Here is an 18,960-nt window from a genome sequence, read left to right on the forward strand (position 1 = left end):
GACGAGCCGGACTGGTTGGCGGAGATGGTCGTGCCGGCTGAAGGAGCGGCCGGCTGGCGAACTTCGGCTTGGTCACCACCTCCCGTAGAGGGCGCGCTTCCACGCGCCTCGTTGATGGAGGCACGGTCGGCCTGAGGTCGGCCGGTTGTTCCACCAGCCGGCTCGACGTCTTCGCCGTCCTCCTCTTCGTCATCCTCGCCCTCGTCGCTGGAGGCAATCTCCTCCGCCGAGTCCTTGCCCACCGCCGGGTTCAGCCCGAACCACTCCTCCGGCTGAGCAATATCGTCATCATCAATTTCGGGTGTGAAATCGCTGATGTCAGTGCACTCGGCAATCGTCGAAGCTTGCTGGGCGATAGCCGGCCTCACCTCCTCCAGCTCCGCGTCGGCCTCCATCCGCCAAGTGCGCAGCTGGTCCAGGTTTAGCTCTAGGTACCAAGCTCGAACGAACTCCAATGCCCGCTCGGCTCCGAGGCGGGCCGCCGACGCCTTCCAAGCCTCAAAGCGACCGACTGCGACCTCTAGCCAGTCGGCAGTTTGACTTGGGGTGCGGGGGATCGTCTCGCCGGGCCAGAGGGCGGCCAACACTTGCGCCCCGGCACGTTGGAGCCGGCGAAGCATTCGATGAGCCGGCTGCAACCGCGCCTGGACAGCCAAGAGCTGCTCCTCAAGCGTCCGGTTCGTATCCGGCGCGATGTTGGCCCCCGCCTGACGGCGCGCCTCGCGGTGGGCCTCAATGCTTTGGGCGGCGAAGGCGGAATAGCCGGGGAAGTAGTCTGCACCAAAAAACAAGCAGCAGCTCAATTTAAGCCAAAAACCCAGGCGGCAAGGGACAGGAGAGGGGCGAGGAAGGCGGCTTACCGTCAATCAAATCCTCGATCCGGCCGAAGCCTTCATCCAGGGCTCGTCGGGTCCTCGCCCACCGCCGGGTTCAGCCCGAACCACTCCTCCGGCTGGGAAACACCGTCATCATTGATCTCGGGTGCAAAAACGCTGATGTTGGTGCACTCGGCGATCATCGAAGCCCGCTGGGCGATAGCCGGCCTCACCTCTTCCAGCTCTGCGTCAGCCTCCATCCGCCAAGTGCGCAGCTGGTCCAGGCTCAGCCCTGGGTACCAAAGCTGAACAAACTCCAACGCCCGCCCGGCTCCGAGGCGGGCCGCCGACGCCTTCCAAGGCTCAAAGCGACCGACTGCGACCTCCAGCCAGTCGGCAGTCCAGCTTGGGGTGCGGCGGATCGTCTCGCCGGGCCAGAGGGCGGCCAACACTTGCGCCCCGGCACGTTGGAGCCGGCGAAGCATCCGATGAGCCGGCTGCAACCGCGCCTGGACAGCCAAGAGCTGCTCCTCAAGCGTCCGGTTCGCATCCGGCGCGATGTTGGCCCCCACCTGACGGCGCGCCTCGCGATGGGCCTCGATGCTTTGGGCGGCAAAGGCGGAGTATCCGGGGAAGTAGTCTGCACCAAAAAACAAGCAGCAGCTCAACTTAAGCCAAAGACCCAGGCGGCAAGGGGCAGGAGAGGGGCGAGGAAGGCGGCTTACCGTCGATCAAATCCTCGATCCGGCCGAAGCCTTCATCTAGGGCTCGCCGGGTCTCAGCCCAGCTCGCCGCCTCGGTCTCATACTCTGCCTTCAGGGCGGCTTCGCTATCCTGCGCCGCCTGCAGGGCCGCCTTGTGGCTCTTCTCCTGGTCGGCCAGCTTCTTGGCCAGGCGATCACGCTCCTGGACCAAGGCAGCGCACTCGGCATCCTTGGTATGAAGGGCGGCCCTCGCCTTGCCGAGCTCCTTCCTCAAGTCGGCGTTGGCCCCTGAAGACAAAGAAAAAGAAAAACCAATAAGGAAAGAGTCGTCAAGAAAGATCCGACCCGACTGCTCAGCAGTCGGCCCGAATCTCGGGTACTACACCCAGTGGATGCGCTGACGCGCCCCCATAGGAGACAGACAAGATCGAGTACTTACTTCAGCTGTCGGCCAGGTCGTCGGTCCTCCGGCTCAACTCCCGAGCCTGGGAGTTGAAGGCGGCAGCACGAAGGTTGTGATATTCCTGGAAATTCAGACAAGAGGCAAAAATAAGGTAGCCGTCAAGAAAGATCCGACCCGATTGCGCAGCAGTCGGCCCGAATCTCGGGGACTACACCCAGTGGGTGCGCTGACGCGCCCCTACGGAAGAAATTAAGAGAGCAAAGCAGCCAAGAACGAAGGACTCACCCGGATGGTGGCTCGCGTCGACAAGAACTCCTGGGTGAACTGTTGCAGCAGGGCGGCCTGAGCTTGCAGCCGGCTCCGGACCCCTTGATCCGCCACATTCAGCTCGCCAGTCCCCCCGCTGGGAGTCCACTCGGACGTGGCAGTGCTGGCCGCCTCCGGATCTTCCGCCGACTGGCCTGCGCCCGCGGCTCGGCGCAACTCCGGCGGAGCGGCGCCTCCCCCTGCGCGCCGGCCCGTCGCCGGCTGCACCTCGAGGCCGGCTCTGTTCTCCGGCTCACCCCCGGTCGGCCCCCCTGGCGCCGCCGATGATTGGCCGCCTTGGCCCGCTCCGGTTGGCGCTGCAGGCGGCGCTTTCCTCGCAAAGGCCACGGGGTCCTCCCCCCTTTCCATCAGCGGCGGGTCTTGGACGATCTCCTCCGCCAAGGGCAATGGGGTGTCGGGGGCCATGGCTCGGAGGGGAATGGCGAGCAGCGGAGGCTGGTTGCGCGAACCCTCCCCCTCTGGCTTCGCGGTCGCCACCTCCGCCTGGGCCTTGGCTGCTGCGTCGGCCTGCTCCCTCGCCGCCTGGGCAGCCGCTTTCTCCGCCGCCTCGCGCTCCTCCCACGCTTCACGGGCGTTCCGCTCTGTGGCCTCCCTGAGGTCGGCGCGGGGGTCCACGCGGCGGGAGTTTGAAGAACCTCCAGCCGGCCCAACTACGGAGCCGCCCGGACCACGCTCAAGGGAAAGCGGCGCCCTGTCCAGCAAGCGGAAGAAATTAAGGAGAATGCTCGAACAAGAAGAGAATGATGTAGAGCATGCGACAAGGCAATTGATGATTTACGCCGAGACTGCCTTGCGGAAGCGGGCCGCTTTCGCGGCCGCCTCGTCTCACTTGGTCGCCGCGGTGGAGGCTTTGGGCTTCTTCGGCCGACTGCCGAAGAGGCCTGAAGCGGCCCGGCGCTTCTGTGCACCGCCGCCGGCAGCCGGCGCGACGGACGAGCCCGCGCCCTGATGGTCGGCCGCCGGCTGGCGACGCGGGGCGACTTCGGCTTCGAAATCATCCGGCCAGTCCTCGAAGCTGGCAGTGAGCCTTGTGCCCCCGGATTCAGCGTCGTCCCCCACGACGGCGTCTTCTATGGCGGCCGCCCCCAAGTCCGGGTCATCGACGTCGTCCGCCGTGCGGTCGGGGGCGTACCGGCGTTCTATCCCCGCTGCCCCGGCCGTCGGCGGGAGAAGAGGGTTCTGCTAAGAAGAACCGACTGATCAGAAGCCGACCGTCATAAAGCCGGCTACCAACAAAAAGAAGGAAGAAAAGAGAATTTACCACGGGCGGAGGGTTGGCGCGAGAATACGGCGCCTTGCCGTATCACCAGTCTTCGGCGAGCTTGCAATTTGAGATGTAATTTACCACATACGATACCTCCGCATGAGGCATCTCCCTGGTGCTAAGCCGGCTTGGGTCGAAGCGGCCGCTCATCTGGCACATCATGTGGGGCCAGCTTTGGAGAGGAGATATCCGGCGCTCCACGAAGGCGGCCACCAAGTCGGCCCCGTTCAGGTTTTCCAACTGGATCATCACCCGAAGCCAGGAGACGGCGGCGTTCCCGGCCTGAGACCGTGACCGGGACCGGAAACTCCATGAGGGCTGCCTCCCAGCCGGCGGGCCGGCTTCATAAGCCGGCAGGTTGACGTGATCCCCTTGCTCGGCGACGTTCTTCACGTAGAAGTATGACTTCTGCCAGATCTTCACCGACTGGATCAGGGGGATGGGCGGGAACGGGTTGTTCTCGCCCGCCCTCCTCATAGCGATGAAGGCCCCGCGGGGGGCGGGCACGCCTGCGACGATGGTGCCGAGTTTGCTCTGGAAGAACTCCCCCCAGAGCTCCAGCGTGGGGAGCAGCCCCAAGAAGCCTTCGCAGAGGGAGACGAAGGCTGACAGCAGCATCACCGCATTGGGCATGAGGTGATGCGGCTGAAGGTTGTAGAACTCAAGGAAGGAGCGTAGAAATCCGCTCGCCGGAAGGCCGAAGCCGCGTAGGAAGTGCGAGCGGAAGACGACCCGCTCGCCCTCCTCCGGTGCCGGCGAGATCTCCGTCTCCGGCGCCAGGCGGACCCGCACGAGGTTGGCGTCGGGCAGGCGCCGAGTCTGGCGGAGGAACGCAACATGGTCCTCGTGGACGTTGGAGCCGTCCCATGAGCTCGACAGCGCCATGGGAGCAAGACGATGTGGCGGCGCGGCAGCGCTGAGACGGGAGGTTGCGGCGGCAACGAGAGGAAGAGAGGAGGACGAGAAGGGGCGGAGCGAGAGAGAGTGTGCGAACCTCTGTCGCTCCCCCTCCTCCCGCTACTTATAGGCTCGCGTGGCGGAACCGAGGAGGCGCGGCGTGGGGAAGCGTGGGGATCGATCGTGCCCACTCCCCCACGTCCCGCGATTACTGTGCCATGATGGCGGAATAAAACCGCCGCGGGAAGGCGAGCGGCCCCTGTGGGCCACGGAAGATCCACGCTCGGACCGAGGCCTGCGAGTGGCGGGCCCAGGCCTGCGGCATCGTCCCGTCGCGCGCGTGCGTTGGCAGGATTTCCTCGCCACATGGTCCGCGTTCCCGCCTACGAGAACCGGAGCTCTCTGAAGTCGGCGTGCACAAGCAAAGCCGGCTCTTCAGGATAGGAAGCTGACCAAGCTTCTCGTCCTTCTGTCCGCCTCGAAGCTCGATCAGCTTCGGGGACTACTGTCGGAGTAAATAGCCATGGGTAGCCTAGCCGGCTTCCCCTGGCCCTTCTGAAAAAATTACGAGCCCGTTCGGATCTCAGGAATCCAAGACGTGGGGCCGCCTTCCCCTTGCTGGCTATCACCCAGGCCAGCTCGAAGAAGGCGGCCCGACTTTACCCCTCATGAAGAAAACCATGGGAGGCCGACTCGAAGAAGCCGGCTCCAAGATGCCGACTCCAAGAAGCCGGCCATGAGGAGGCCGGCTCCCATAAAGCGGTCGAGACCGTACCCTCAAAGTTTGCATCCACCTAGTGGCGATGAGATGGGGCGTGGCTACAGTAAAGCCTGCCACCCCCGAATCCCAGAGCATGCTTGGCACAGTGCGCCGTACGGAGTGGCCATGACCCGCCCGGCGCGGCACTGTTGCCATGTTGACCCTGATGTCATCCACGACGGGCTACCAGTACGGCCCACGGGCGGTGGGCCCCTTCGGGTAGAGAGACACCCGAAGGCGGCCTGGCCTCCCCCAGTCGGCCCGAGACAGGGCCGGCTCCCCGCAGCCGGCTCGCTTCCCCCCTCGAAGAAGACGCCCCATTAAGGAGACAAGACGCGGTTAGGCTACGGTAATCGCCCGCAGGACGGCGGCACTATAGCCACGCTTACCTTGACGAAGCCCTCGTCATCAGGATGAGGCAACAGTAACCATCCATCGACAAGACCCTTGGCAGTGGGGCCTGCCTATAGCCAAGGAGTTGGTAGCCGGCGGGACCCACCAGCCGGCGGGCCCCAGCAGTCGACGCAGAAGCCGGAAAGCGCGGTCACAAACGGCTAGGCCCCCCATCCCAGTCGGATTACCATTGTACCCCCGGGGGTAGGCCTATATAAACCCCCCGGGGCACCCATGCAAAGGGTTCGACCCCCAGCTAGTCCTAGACACCACACAAGGAGAAGAAGCAGGCTAGCCGTGCCCTTCTTCTTCCTCCCACCAAACAGCTCAAGGAGCATTGTGTAGCTACTTGTTCATCTAGTGATTATGCGGAGACCCCGCAGAGCAGCAGTAGGGGTGTTATCTCCACGGAGAGCCCCGAAGCTGGGTAAGATCCGCCGGCGTGCATGTCTTCGCCTTATCCCGTTTCCAGGCACCGGCGATGTCTTACTGGCTCCCACAATGATAAGCCACCCGTTGGCATATGTCGCACCTACCACCCGACAACACCCAGTGGGTGCGCTGACGCGCCCCCATAGGAGACAAACAAGATCGAGTACTTACTTCGGCTGTCGGCCAGGTCGTCGGTCCTCCGGCTCAACTCCCGAGCCTGGGAGTTGAAGGCGGCAGCACGGAGGTTGTGATATTCCCAGAAGTTCAGACAAGAGACAAAAATAAGGTAGCCGTCAAGAAAGATCCGACCCGACTGCGCAGCAGTCGGCCCGAATCTCGGGGACTACACCCAGTGGGTGCGCTGACGCGCCCCCTCGGAAGAAATTAAGAGAGCAAAGCGGCCAAGAATGAAGGACTCACCCGGATGGTGGCTCGCGTCAACAGGAACTCCTGGGTGAACTGTTGCAGCAGGGCGGCCTGAGCTTGCAGCCGGCTCCGGACCCCTTGAGCCGCCACATTCAGCTCGCCAGTCCCCCCGCTGGGAGTCCACTCGGACGTGGCAGTGCTGGCCGCCTCCAGATCTTCCGCCGACTGGCCTGCGCCCGCGACTCGGCGCAACTCCGGCGGAGCGGCGCCTCCCCCTGCGCGTCGGCCCGTTGCCGGCTGCACCCCGAGGCCGGCTCTGTTCTCCGGCTCACCCCCGGTCGGCCCCTCTGGCGCCGCTGACGATTGGCCGCCTTGGCCCGCTCCGGTTGGCGCTGCTGGCGGCGCTCTCCTCGCAAAGGCCACGGGGTCCTCCCCCCTCTCCATCAGCGGCAGGTCCTGGACGATCTCCTCCGCCAAGGGCAATGGGGTGTCGGGGGCCACGACTCGGAGGGAAATGGCGAGCAGCGGAGGCTGGTTGCGCGAACCCTCCGCCTCCGTCTCCGCGGTCGCCGCCTCCGTCTAGGCCTTGGCTGCCGCGTCGGCCTGCTCCCTCGCCGCCTAGGCGGCCGCTTTCTCCGCCGCCTCGCGCTCCTCCCGTGTTTCACGGGCGTTCCGCTCTGTGGCCTCCCTGAGGTCGGCGCGGGCGTTCCGCTCTGTGGCCTCCCTGAGGTCGGCACGGGCGTTCCGCTCTGTGGCCTCCTTGAAGAACCTCCAGCCGGCCCAACTACGGAGCCGCCCGGACCACGCTCAAGGGAAAGCGGCGCCCTGTCCAGCAAGCGGAAGAAATTAAGAAGAATGCTCGAACAAGAAGAGAATGATGAAAAGCCTGCGACAGGGCAATTGATGACTTACGCTGAGACCGCCTGAGGCTGCTTCACCGCCTTGCGGAAGCGGGCCACTTTCGCAGCCGCTTCATCTCGTTTGGTCGCCGCGGTGGAGGCTTTGGACTTCTTCGGCCGACTGCCGAAGAGGCCTGAAGCGGCCCAGCGCTTCTATGCACCGCCGCCGGCAGCCGGCGCGATGGACGAGCCCGCGCCCTGATGGTCGGCCGCCGGCTGGCGACGCGGGGCGACTTCGGCTTCAAAATCATCCGGCCCGTCCTCGAAGCTGGCGGTGAGCCTTGTGCCCCCGGGCTCGGTGTCGTCCCCCATGACGGCGTCTTCCATGGCGGCCGCCCCCAAGTCCGGGTCGTTGACATCGTCTGCCGTGCGGTCGGGGGCGTACTGGTGTTCTATCCCTGCTGCCCCGGTCGTCGGCGGGAGAAGAGGGTTCTGCTAAGAAGAACCGGCTGATCAGAAGCCGGCCATCATGAAGCCGGCTGCCAACAAGAAGAAGAAAAGGAAAACTTACCACGGGCAGAGGGTTGGCGCGAGAGTACGGCGCCTTGCCGTATCGCCAGTCCTCGGCGAGCTTGCAATTGGAGATGTAGTTTACCATGTACGATACCTCCGCATGAGGCATCTCCCTGGTGCTCAGTCGGCATGGGTCGAACCGGCCGCTCATCTGGCACATCATGTGAGGCCGGCTTTGGAGAGGAGATATCTGGCGCTCCATGAAGGCGGCCACCAAGTCGGCCCCGCTCAGACCTTCCGACTGGATCATCACCCGAAGCCGAGAGACGGCAGCATTCCCGGCCTGAGACAGTGACGGGGACCGGAAACTCCATGAGGGCTGCCTCCCAGCCGGCGGGCCGGCTATGTAAGCCGGCAGGTTGACGTGGTCTCCTTGCTCGGCGACGTTCTTCACGTAGAAGTATGACTTCTGCCAGATCTTCACCGACTAGATCAGGGGGATGGGTGGGAACGGGTTGTTCTCGCCCGCCCTCCTCATGGCGATGAAGGCCCCGCAGGGAGCGGGCACGCCGGCGACGACGGTGCCGAGTTTGCTCTGGAAGAACTCCCCCAGAGCTCCAGCGTGGGGAGCAGCCCCAAGAAGCCTTCGCAGAGGGAGACAAAGGCCGACAGCAGCATCACCGCATTGGGCGTGAGGTGATGCGGCTGAAGGTTGTAGAACTCGAGGAAGGAGCGCAGAAACCCGCTCGCCGGAAGGCCGAATCCGCGCAGGAAGTGCGAGCGAAAGACGACCCGCTCGCCCTCCTTCGGTGCCGGCGAAATCTCCGTCTTCGGCGCCAGACGGACCTGCACGAGGTTGGCATCGGGCAGGCGCCGAGTCTGGCGGAGGAACTCCACGTGGTCCTCGTGGACGTTGGAGCCGTCTCACGAGCTCGATAGCGCCATGGGAGCAAGACGATGTGGCGTCGCGGCGGTGCTGAGACGGGAGGTTGCGGCGGCAATGAGAGGAAGGAAGGAGGACGAGAAGGGGCGGAGCGAGAGAGAGCGTGCGAACCTCTATCGCTCCCCCCTCCTCCCCCTACTTATAGGCCCGCGTGGCAGAGCCGAGGAGGCGCGGCGTGGGGAAATGTGGGGATCGATCGTGCCCACTCCCCCACGTCCTGCGATTACTGTGCCATGATGGCGGAATAAAACCGCCGCGGGAACGCGAGCGGTCCATGTGGGCCACGGAAGATCCGCGCTCGGACCGAGGCCTGCGAGTGGCGGGACCGGGCCTGCGGTGACGTCCCGTCGCGCGCGTGCGTTGGCAGGATTTCCTCGCCACGTGGCCCGCGTTCCCGCCTACGAGAACCGGAGCTCTCTGAAGTCGGCGCGCACGAGCAAAGCCGGCTCTTCAGGATAGGACGCTGACCAAGCTTCTCGTCCCTTTGTCCGCCTCGAAGCTCGATCAGCTTCGGGGACTACTGTCGGAGTAAATAGCCATGGGTAGCCTAGCCGGCTTCCCCTGGCCCTTCTGAAAAAATCACGGGCCCGTTCGGCTCTTGAGAATCCAAGACGTGGGGCCGCCTTCCCCGCCTTTAGCCCTCGGGAAGAAAGCCGTGGGAGGGCCGACTTCGAGAAGCCGGCCGCGAGAAGGCCGACTCCAAGAAGCTGGCTCCCATAAAGCAGTCGAGACCGTACCCTCAAAGTTTGCACCCACCTAGCGGCGATGAGATGGGGCGTGGCTACAGTGAAGCCTGCCACGATAACAGAGGCCCACAAGACCAGATCAGTCTGATAGTGATAGCAGCTCTCCGGCTGATTTTACCGAAGCCGAAGTAGAAACAAACAAGAAATCAAGGCCTTGTTACAGCCCCTTGCCGCCGCGTAATGAGTGGTGCCGGTTCGGTTCCCTCTCTTCTCTATTGAGTGACGGCGAACAGAACGCACGCACAGGCACAACCCAGCCTCCAGTCCATTCCCCGAGCTCCCGTCGGAACCCTACCCGCCAACCCCGCCGCCGCCACCCCGCGCAGCGCTCCGCCTCGAGCCGCCACAGCATCTTCCTCGTCGTCTCCTCCAGCCGCCACAGCATCGTCCTCTCCGTCTCCTCCAGCCGCGACACCTCCTCCCGCCGGCCCCCACTTTCTACCGTGCATCGAGCCGCCACACCCGCCGTCGCCGGGATCCCCTCACGAGATCTCCTCCTCCCGCTGCGTCCGCGAAGCGCAGAATCGAGGATTTGGTGGAGCGAGGGTGTTGTGGAAAGGGCCCCTAGGTCTTGCCGCCGGCCGCCCTCGCCCTCGCCCTCGCCCTCGCCATGGACGGTCATGGAGATCCCCACTACGGGCGTCACCCTCAAACTCTTGCCCCTACTGATTCTCGATACCCCCAGTTTGAGGAACAAGGTATTCCCCGCAGTCATGAACCGCCGTCAAAATGGGCGAGGAAGAAAGCTAAGATGGAATGGAGGAGGAAGCGCTATGGTCAACACAGCGAGGAGGCCGTAGCTCTCGAGCTGGAGCAAGGAGCCAGCCAGCTACAGAAGGAGGACCTCCCCAAAACCACACTAGGTTCTCCCGTCGGCCACACCATGGGAAGCCATGGCCATCCTGAAACACCTCGTGACATTCAATACAGCGAGGAGCAAGCTCCTAATCCGTGGTGGGACGTGAACCTTAATCGAGGGGGGGGGGGCAAAAGGGATCATAGGCAAGACTCTTCGGTTGATACTGCTATGTGAGCTTTTCCCCCTTGCCCCTTTTATGAGCAGCTAACTATTGCTATTAAAAAGAGGAACTTTGATCATAAGGGCAATGCAACACCAGCTTAGAGATGATGTTTTTTTAATTATGATGATTATATCCCGACATATTAGTTAGGTTGCACATGTGTGCGGGGGGTTAAAGAAAAGGTTTTGGCCAGTACCAATATACGGTGGTCTCTTTCTCATATACTCCCTCTGTTTCTAAATATAAGTCTTTTTTAAAGATTCATTAAAAAGACTTATATTTAGTAACGGAGGGAGTATGTACATCAGGGGGTTAAAAATACATACCAATCACAATTTCTATAATTACGCGATGGTGATAACCTACCAAATATACACAGCAATAACATCTTAGCAAACCTAACTTCAGATCGTTCAAACTTTGCAGGTCACCCGCAGCCACGAGAGGACGTATTCGCCAGAGCCTTCTCTATTCAGATCGCCCCAGGAGACCTACATCAGATAAGCTACCGTAAGTGTGACTCTAGCTGCTCTTTTCTCTGTTTCCATTATGGTTGCTGCAAATGTGCCTATTACCAGTCCGTAACATATTAGCTATTTCTATAATATTACACTAGCCTTCAATCCTTGTAGACAAACTAGAATGGCATGGTCATTATTGGCTATTGCAGAACCTCCCATCATTTCTAATCTGTGATGAGTGAGCGTATTGCCGTGCTTGTTTTGGTTAGGGTTGAGGAGCATGCGGATGAGGTAAGCAGCAGGGAGTTTGAAGCCCTGACACTTGATCAATCACGCCCTACACCTAAGTCAACTCACAGGTATGTCCATTTTATGTTGGTACTTCTCTTAATTTGAATGACGGGTGCTTGCTCCCACGGATTTCTGTGCGAGTGTAATCTACAAAGCTTGATGCGCTTCCAAGGTTTAGAAAAATCTATCTTGGAACTCTTGAGTAATTTTTATTGCTAACACACGCATAAGTTTTACAAATTGTCTACATCTACATTGACATGCGTGGAGCTCCTTAGAAACATGGCTTAATATATCGATTTGTTTCTCTTTTTAAAATCTCCAGGTTTATCTTGTTTCTTGTTAGCATAAATTTGCAAATGTAGCATACGACATGTATAAATTAATCAAGTGTAATACATGAATGGAATAATGGAGAAATTAGCAACCGATCAATATGTAATTAGTGTGTTGTGAGCCTGTGGCGCCACAATGTGTAGGCGTTATGAATTGACATTTTAATTTCTAGATAATATTTCTAGGTGATTTGCATCAACTGCTATTAAATTTAGCAAATTAAATTTAAGCCCATAAAGCACAAAATATTGATCTAGTTTTAAAAAAGCTAGCAATTCTTTCCCTTACTTCCATAGTCACCGACCAACATGTTTTCATCAGGGTTGAGAAGAAGGCTAGCAAGGTGAGCAGGGGTGAGGGATCTACAGTTACAGATCTACCTGAATTAACTGATAGGTACGATATTGTTGTTTAGTTATTAACTGGTTATTAATTGGGTTTTGGTTTGTTGAAATGACAGGTGCTTATTATAACCTGCATCCGTTCTGCATATCATTCAAATATGTTTGATTCATCAAGTTGATAAAACTTGTTACAGAAGATTATTTATGTCAAATATCTGTTTTGGCCATTATTTGCACTGCAATTCTCATAGAAGAAATAATTTTGGATGCAATGCTAGTTTCTTTTATAGATGCTAGTAATTATTACCACACTTCTTTTTTCGAAAAGGGGCGCTTTATTACCACACTTCTATAATCACTAACCAACATGTTCTGGTCAGGGTTGAGAAGAATGCTGGCAAGGTGAGCGACATTGAGGGTCCTGCAGTTAAGGCTCCACCGTAAGTGTGCCTCTTATTTTGCAACGTTACTACATTGGTCTCTTCAGACCCCCTTAAAACGAAAAGCGAGAATGCCTGGTTATTATTGCAATACCTCCATGATAATAGTCGTGAACTAATGAGCATATTGGTTTGATTATCTTCTGCTCAGGGTTAAGGAGGATGCCAGTGAGGTGCGCAGCAGGGAGTTTAAATCAGTAACACTCGGTCAGTCACTTCCTACATTTAACCCAACTCAAAGGTATTGCATTGGCCTCTCTTTGGACAGCTCTCAAACCATGGGTTAATAATTATTGATTGATTTTTTTAATTACCCTCTAGGTTTATCTTGCTGTTTGTTACTCCCTCTGTAAGCAACCTAAAACGTCTTATACTCCCTCCGTTCCTAAATATTTGTCTTTTTAGAGATTTCAAATGGACTACCACATACGGATGTATATAGACATATTTTAGAGTGTAGATTCACTCATTTTGCTCCGTATGTAGTCACTTGTTGAAATCTCTAAAAAGACAAATATTTAGGAACGGAGGTAGTAGTTGTTTACAGAGATATTACTATTTACTGTTTAGAAGCCTCAAAGCAATAAACATTTACCTGTAGCATTCTTTCATGAGTTTTGATATCATTCAAATATGCATTCGTCAACTTACAAATAATTGTTGAAGAAGATGATATTTATATCAAGTAAATGATAGCTTTGGAATAACCACTAATTGTGAGGACGTTTTATTGCTTTAGGTCTAGGAAACGTGATTATTACGCTGCAGACAGTACGACTCGCTCTGAGATTTTTGAGGAGATGCTCGAAGGTGTATCAGAGCCTTGGTATGTATGATGATTTTGCTTTTGTTCGTCTCATATTATATTTGTTTTGTAGTTTGTAAGTCTTAAATGCATTGCTGTAGCAAGAAGCCTCAGAGCAGCACAGTTTTACTTGTATATATACATGGATCAAGTAAGGAAACAACAACTACTACAAAACAACGTGTCATTAGTGCAGTGTGGTGTATAGGCCTAGATGCACGACGAGATAACTACCGCACCGAAGAATGAAGAGAGCCAAACATCATGAATCTAACCGCTTTGGGTTTTTCTTTTCTTTTTCCTTGGCTACACATAGCTTTGGTCTTGTATGACTTTGCTATTTGCCGACGTGTTTTTGGGTGCGTGCGTTGGCTGTGTCATCCTAGCTATGCAGAAGCCGGGGGTGTGCTCTCTGGGTTTGTATCCTCTTGATGCTCCTTTTTGAGCCAATAAAATCCACCCTTTGTCGAAAAAAACACCATGGCTGCGGGAGGCTGTACAGACATATACTAGCTGAGAGAATATGTGGAGGTGTGTGTGGCGTGTGTGGAATCTAACTGGCCCAGTTAGTCTTCCTGTGAGGCGTGTGTGGAACCGTCGAATCACGCCTGAGACTGAAATCACCCCAAGCACAGAGCCACCTGCACATTCTCCCCCTTCACCCAATCTTCCTGCCTTCTTTGTTCGGTGCCTCCTGAGGAAACAGTGGGGCGCCACTTCTTTCAGTGTCCCTGCAGCTCCTATTGTTGGGCCTCACTTGGAATATCATGTCCTCTTGCTGGTTCCAGGCTTGAACCTATACATTCTGCAAGACAGAGCTTGGATAGGCCCATGCTCATGGATATCTTTATCATGGCTACTTAGGGTGTTTGCAAGGAGAGGAATAATAAGCGCTTCAGACGGATCCCTCCCTCTCACCAATCCTGGATTATCAGGTTTAAGGAGGATTTCACTCTCCTGAAGCACATAACTAAACAACGAGTAGGCGGATATTCAATTTGGCTCTCAGGTGTAGATGATCCTCATACCAGGACTGTTGGACGGTGCCAAGATTCCCGCCAGGGGTTGTATTCTCACCCATATTTCAGATTGTGTTGGCTTTAAGCTATAGTAACTGGCCCACCTCTGCCAGTAATAAATTTGGACATTGCCGTTTGCTTGTCGGCAGTACAAACGAATGGACCGTTGATGCAAATTATGTGCCACCGGCTCGGGAGCGTCCATTAACTCCGCCTGCCCCATCTGCTCACTGAACCGAAACTTTGGCCAAATCCACGGCCTGCTCATCTTCCTCTTCGTGAGGTACCCATGAGGCCATGAGATCAAGTGGCATTGACGGTTTCCAGAGGAGAAGCTATACTGCGGATCGAGATGGAGCATGCAGCAATTTTGGGCGCATTAACCTTCCGTCCATATTAATTATCGCTGAAATGGATGTATCTGTACGTACTAGATACATTCATTTCAGCGACAAATTAATATGGGAAGGAGGGAGTATTTTTTTAATTGATATGTCAGTGGGAGCCATGCTATAACTTGTGGAATAACTGTTTCCTTTTCTTCAATTGTCTCACAAACTACACTCTGGTATCATGCCAATTTAAGATGAAGTGCACATATGTGATCAGGACTCATGATCAATATATTGATCATTTAATGGCATAATTAATCATAATTTTACTTGTTGCACTTGCACTTTAGAGAACAGTGTATATGTATATGTAGTTCAATGCTATTTAACAAATTTCCAATATGCATGGCATAATGTTTGTTGTATATTGCTTCTTAGGCTCATGTGTGTGTGGTATTATTCTGCATTTTGTTGATCCTTTGGGATTTCTTATGATTCAGGGCACAAAAATGTCGTGATATGCGGAAGTACTTGGAAGAACATACATACACTTGTATGGTGGAGGCTATGATTGCCGCTGAACATGGCTTTAGCAACCCGGCCCAGCATAAACTGGATGCTGAAGCATTCTTGGCATCAGAAGGGGCATATGAAGCTCCTGAAGTCCCTGAGTCCTTTGCCTCTACAAGAGAGAATATAGCGCAGTATGTTCTGATATGATTTTCATATAAATTTTGAAGCATGCAACAATTTTAATGTATTGTTGCAGGGCTGAAGTGTCTACGGAAGAAATCATTGAGAATGGTAAAAAGTGGATGGGTGAGGAAGTCATGTTGGCTTTTAAGAAGTACAAGGAAGGAAAGAGCCAATTCAAAGTACGTGCGGTCTTCTGCTATTTTGTCCTCCTAACTGAAAGCAAGTTTGTTTATAAGGTGTTTTTTCAGGACGTGGTGCATTATGGCCTAGATGAGCTTCAACATCAGTGCTTCAGCATGTTGAGCTATGATCACACCTTCCATCACTTCAACTTCACCGTTAAGATGGAGAAATCAGGCGGTGATTCATCATCAACGCCCTTTTTTGCTGAGGTGAAAGAGATCCATGGAAGAAAAATATTATTCCTGCTACGAACTAAGTTCGTATGATGATGGTATGTGCCCCTGCTGTCTTCTCTTCCATTCTAATTAAATAAGGATTGTGTTTAGTTTGCTTGCTGCAAAATTACGTTTTGATGTCTTGAGCTATGTATCTTTGTTTAGGTCACTGCTACGCGTGCAAAAATCAAGGAATGCATGCACTGAAGCATCCTATTTGTCTAATGGGGTATGACAGTGGTCATGCTGATACGGAGTCCCCCTTCCTTTATCTTAGTGATGACGAATAATCTGATCTCAAGTGGTGACGGTGTTTGCGTCGACAGCGGGGAGAAGTATGTGGTTTGTTTATGGTTACATCTTCTGATCTGCATGTAGTCCAGTAGTGCAGTTATGAATCATACTGATATTTGACCTGTACTAAGTTCTAAGGAGCGAGTTTTTGCTTTCATGACCGTGCTTTTCAATGTTTCACAAAGCAGACTATTTTTCTCGGAGTAAATTGTCAAACACCACCACAGTTGTGGTCTCGTTTAAGAAAACACGTTCCTTTCTTTTTGCAGAGAGCAATGCTATTCTTTGAAGCAGAAGTTGGATTTGGGTGCTCCCGAGTCCTGATCCAAGCACGGAAGTAGAATCAAAACTATCCCTTTTCTCTCAGTTTGTATGACCTGTGATCAATTTCCAACACTTGTTAGCGAAAAATGAAAATGTAGTGTTCACTCACTAGTCTCAGGCTCTTGGCAGCCACATTTCGAACGTTGTCGATCCCATCAGCAATCCTCGCTGATGTCCTCGGTTGCGTAGTCGACACTGGAGACCTCACGGCATGCTGCCTCCTACCTGTGCCCCTGCGCCTGCCTCATTTACTCTTACGCTATGTTTGGATGTAGACATTCAAGACAGGTATTGCATTGGCTCCAATGCCTAATATCCCAAGGCATTGGTATTGAGCTGCAATGGCACACTTTGTGTTTGGATGTTCAGCAATGCCAAATCTTGTTTGGATGCGCATAGTGTAGAATTGGACATTGTGAAATGTATGAACAATATAATAATTGCTTGTACAAGTTTGGAAATGAAATCTGATCATCATGCCATATACTTGAGATTATGTATTATAATACAATAAAATCACATGCAAATAATTTAAAAATTGGTATAGACAACATCAATTGTCCAAAATACATGAAAAATAGGCTGAAAAGTGTACATAGACAACATGAGCATATAATCATGCACTGGACAATATCAACTATTCAAAAGCGTGAAAAATAGGCTGAAAACTGCACATTACAATAGTACATTAGAATTAGGCTCAAAACTGTAGGTAGCAGCAGCATATTATGATGAACTTCACAACACTATCAGCTGTTCAAAAACATGAAAAATTAGGCTGAAAACTATATGTAACAGCCGCATATCATGATGAACTTGACAACAACATCAATTGTCCAAAAATTATCAACAACAACATATTATGATAGCCTTGCCAACACCATTACATATTATAACATGTCTCACACCATCCAGAACGCATAACAAGTCTTGTGCATCAACCATGCAACTTTAGGACAAGCTCAAAAGTCTCACAGAAACTAGGAGAACTAAAAGTAGCAATACACATAAATATTATCCATGAAGAGCCATTCTACTATTCCAACATCAACAACCATTCCTTCTTGAAGTTCATGGGAAGCTCAAGAAGCGCTTGGTACAAGCGTTCGCTAAGGATCAACTTACCATAAGATCGCAATATGTCACCACGAGCCAAATCAGGGATCATCTCAAGTGTCACGAGGATTTCAGCATGAGCCTTTCATATCCCCAAGTAGGCATAGGATGGCATCATTGGTCCATTTTTTTGTGGCATTTCAGGAGAGGCTTCATTGGGTTTCATAGTTGGTTCTACAACAGTTTCAACACCTGTGACAGCACCTTCACCATCTGCATGATCTTTTGAGTATACGGTGGTGATAGCATCCCAATTCTTAATGACCTTGTTCTTGTAAAACGGTACTTTCTTGTTAGCCTACACACACACGCACGCACGCACGCACATGCGCGTTCGTATCCTACATATGTGCAATACAATCAAAATGTGGAATGGATAAATTTATTACCGCGACATATTTAATCCACACATCTTCACTATCAATTGACAGCTTGTTATGGATCCAATCCCACCCAAATCCACTTTGAGAAAGCATCTTGCTAATGGCCTCATAGTGCTTTTCAAAGGTCTTGCACCTTGAACTTATGTTTTCCTTTGTGATGGTCACATTGCACCTCTCACACACATTACCTATAACAGCACTGTAGTCTGTAGACATGGGACTTCCATCCATTCTGGGCATGATCACCATTGTTGTGATGCTCAACAAGGACCTCCACTAGTGCAATGTCCATTTCATCTGTCCATGTGAGGTAATTTCTACCATTTTTTTCCACCTTCTTCAGCCATGGTCCTACAAGAAAATGCATGCACATAATATCCAAACACAAAGACAACGTAAGATGCATGTAAATTGAAACACAAAGACAACAAGGTAATATGACACACACACACACACAACACACACACATATATATATACATATTAATTTCTTAATATGAGGCATGTACAAAATACCCAAAAGATACTATTAGCAAGCTATGTTATCACACAAGCAAAGTCCATGCAGTGCTGACCCACACATCCTAGCAAAGCCATACCAACTAACTAGCACAAAAGAGAACGTACACCATTATCTAGTTGACCCACACATCCTACTCCAACTCTAGTTCAACATGTCTCACGAGGTACTCATCAGACATGCCATTAGCTAGCTGCTCTCTAAAGTTGGTACATGAAGTGCTGACTTGAAAACTCCTAATTAAGTTAGCATCATCTAGAGGATCATCTTCAGAAGAGGCTATTTCATTATCCACTTATGCCAGCAACAAATCATTCATCACATGCTGCCTATCCCTTGCAAAGTTGTGTAACACACAACAAGCATTAATAATTCGAACCTGCAATAATATTTGTTTATCGTAAGCATTTTTCATTTAGTTTGCATCTTATTCACCACCATATGGACACATCATACCTGGTCCTTTATGTCAAAGAAAGATTGACAACGTATGAAAGCCCACTTTTTCTTCCACAACCCAAATGTTTTCTCGACTACATTTCTAGCTCGGGAATGACGCAAGTTATACAACTCTTTGGGAGTTTGGGGCTGTTGTTGACTTGATACTCACTCTTTTAAGTGATATCGAGTCGATCTGAATGGAGCAAGAAATCCAGGACCGTTGGTGTAACAAGCATCAACTAAATAATATTTCCCTCGTGTGGCAAGCAAGTGAGTTAGGTAACAATTACATAAGAGAAATGAATTACCAAGGGAAAGAAATTGGGGAGGATTGGGG

The 18,960-nt window shown here is 53.4% G+C and overlaps 1 long non-coding RNA gene and 1 pseudogene across 1 annotated transcript; both read left to right on the forward strand.

The window, feature by feature from the left end:
• Positions 1-9,625: 9,625 nt before the first annotated feature.
• LOC123057962 (uncharacterized) lies at positions 9,626-12,563 on the forward strand. The gene is made up of 5 exons (XR_006427016.1): positions 9,626-10,934; positions 11,155-11,244; positions 11,834-11,908; positions 12,237-12,296; positions 12,448-12,563. It is a non-coding gene; the product is annotated as an uncharacterized lncRNA (long non-coding RNA).
• Positions 12,564-13,014: 451 nt separating this feature from the next.
• Positions 13,015-16,272, forward strand: LOC123057963 (uncharacterized; annotated as a pseudogene).
• Positions 16,273-18,960: the final 2,688 nt, after the last annotated feature.

Source organism: Triticum aestivum, chromosome 3A (assembly GCF_018294505.1).
Source record: "Triticum aestivum cultivar Chinese Spring chromosome 3A, IWGSC CS RefSeq v2.1, whole genome shotgun sequence".
Classification (NCBI taxonomy): domain Eukaryota; kingdom Viridiplantae; phylum Streptophyta; class Magnoliopsida; order Poales; family Poaceae; genus Triticum; species Triticum aestivum.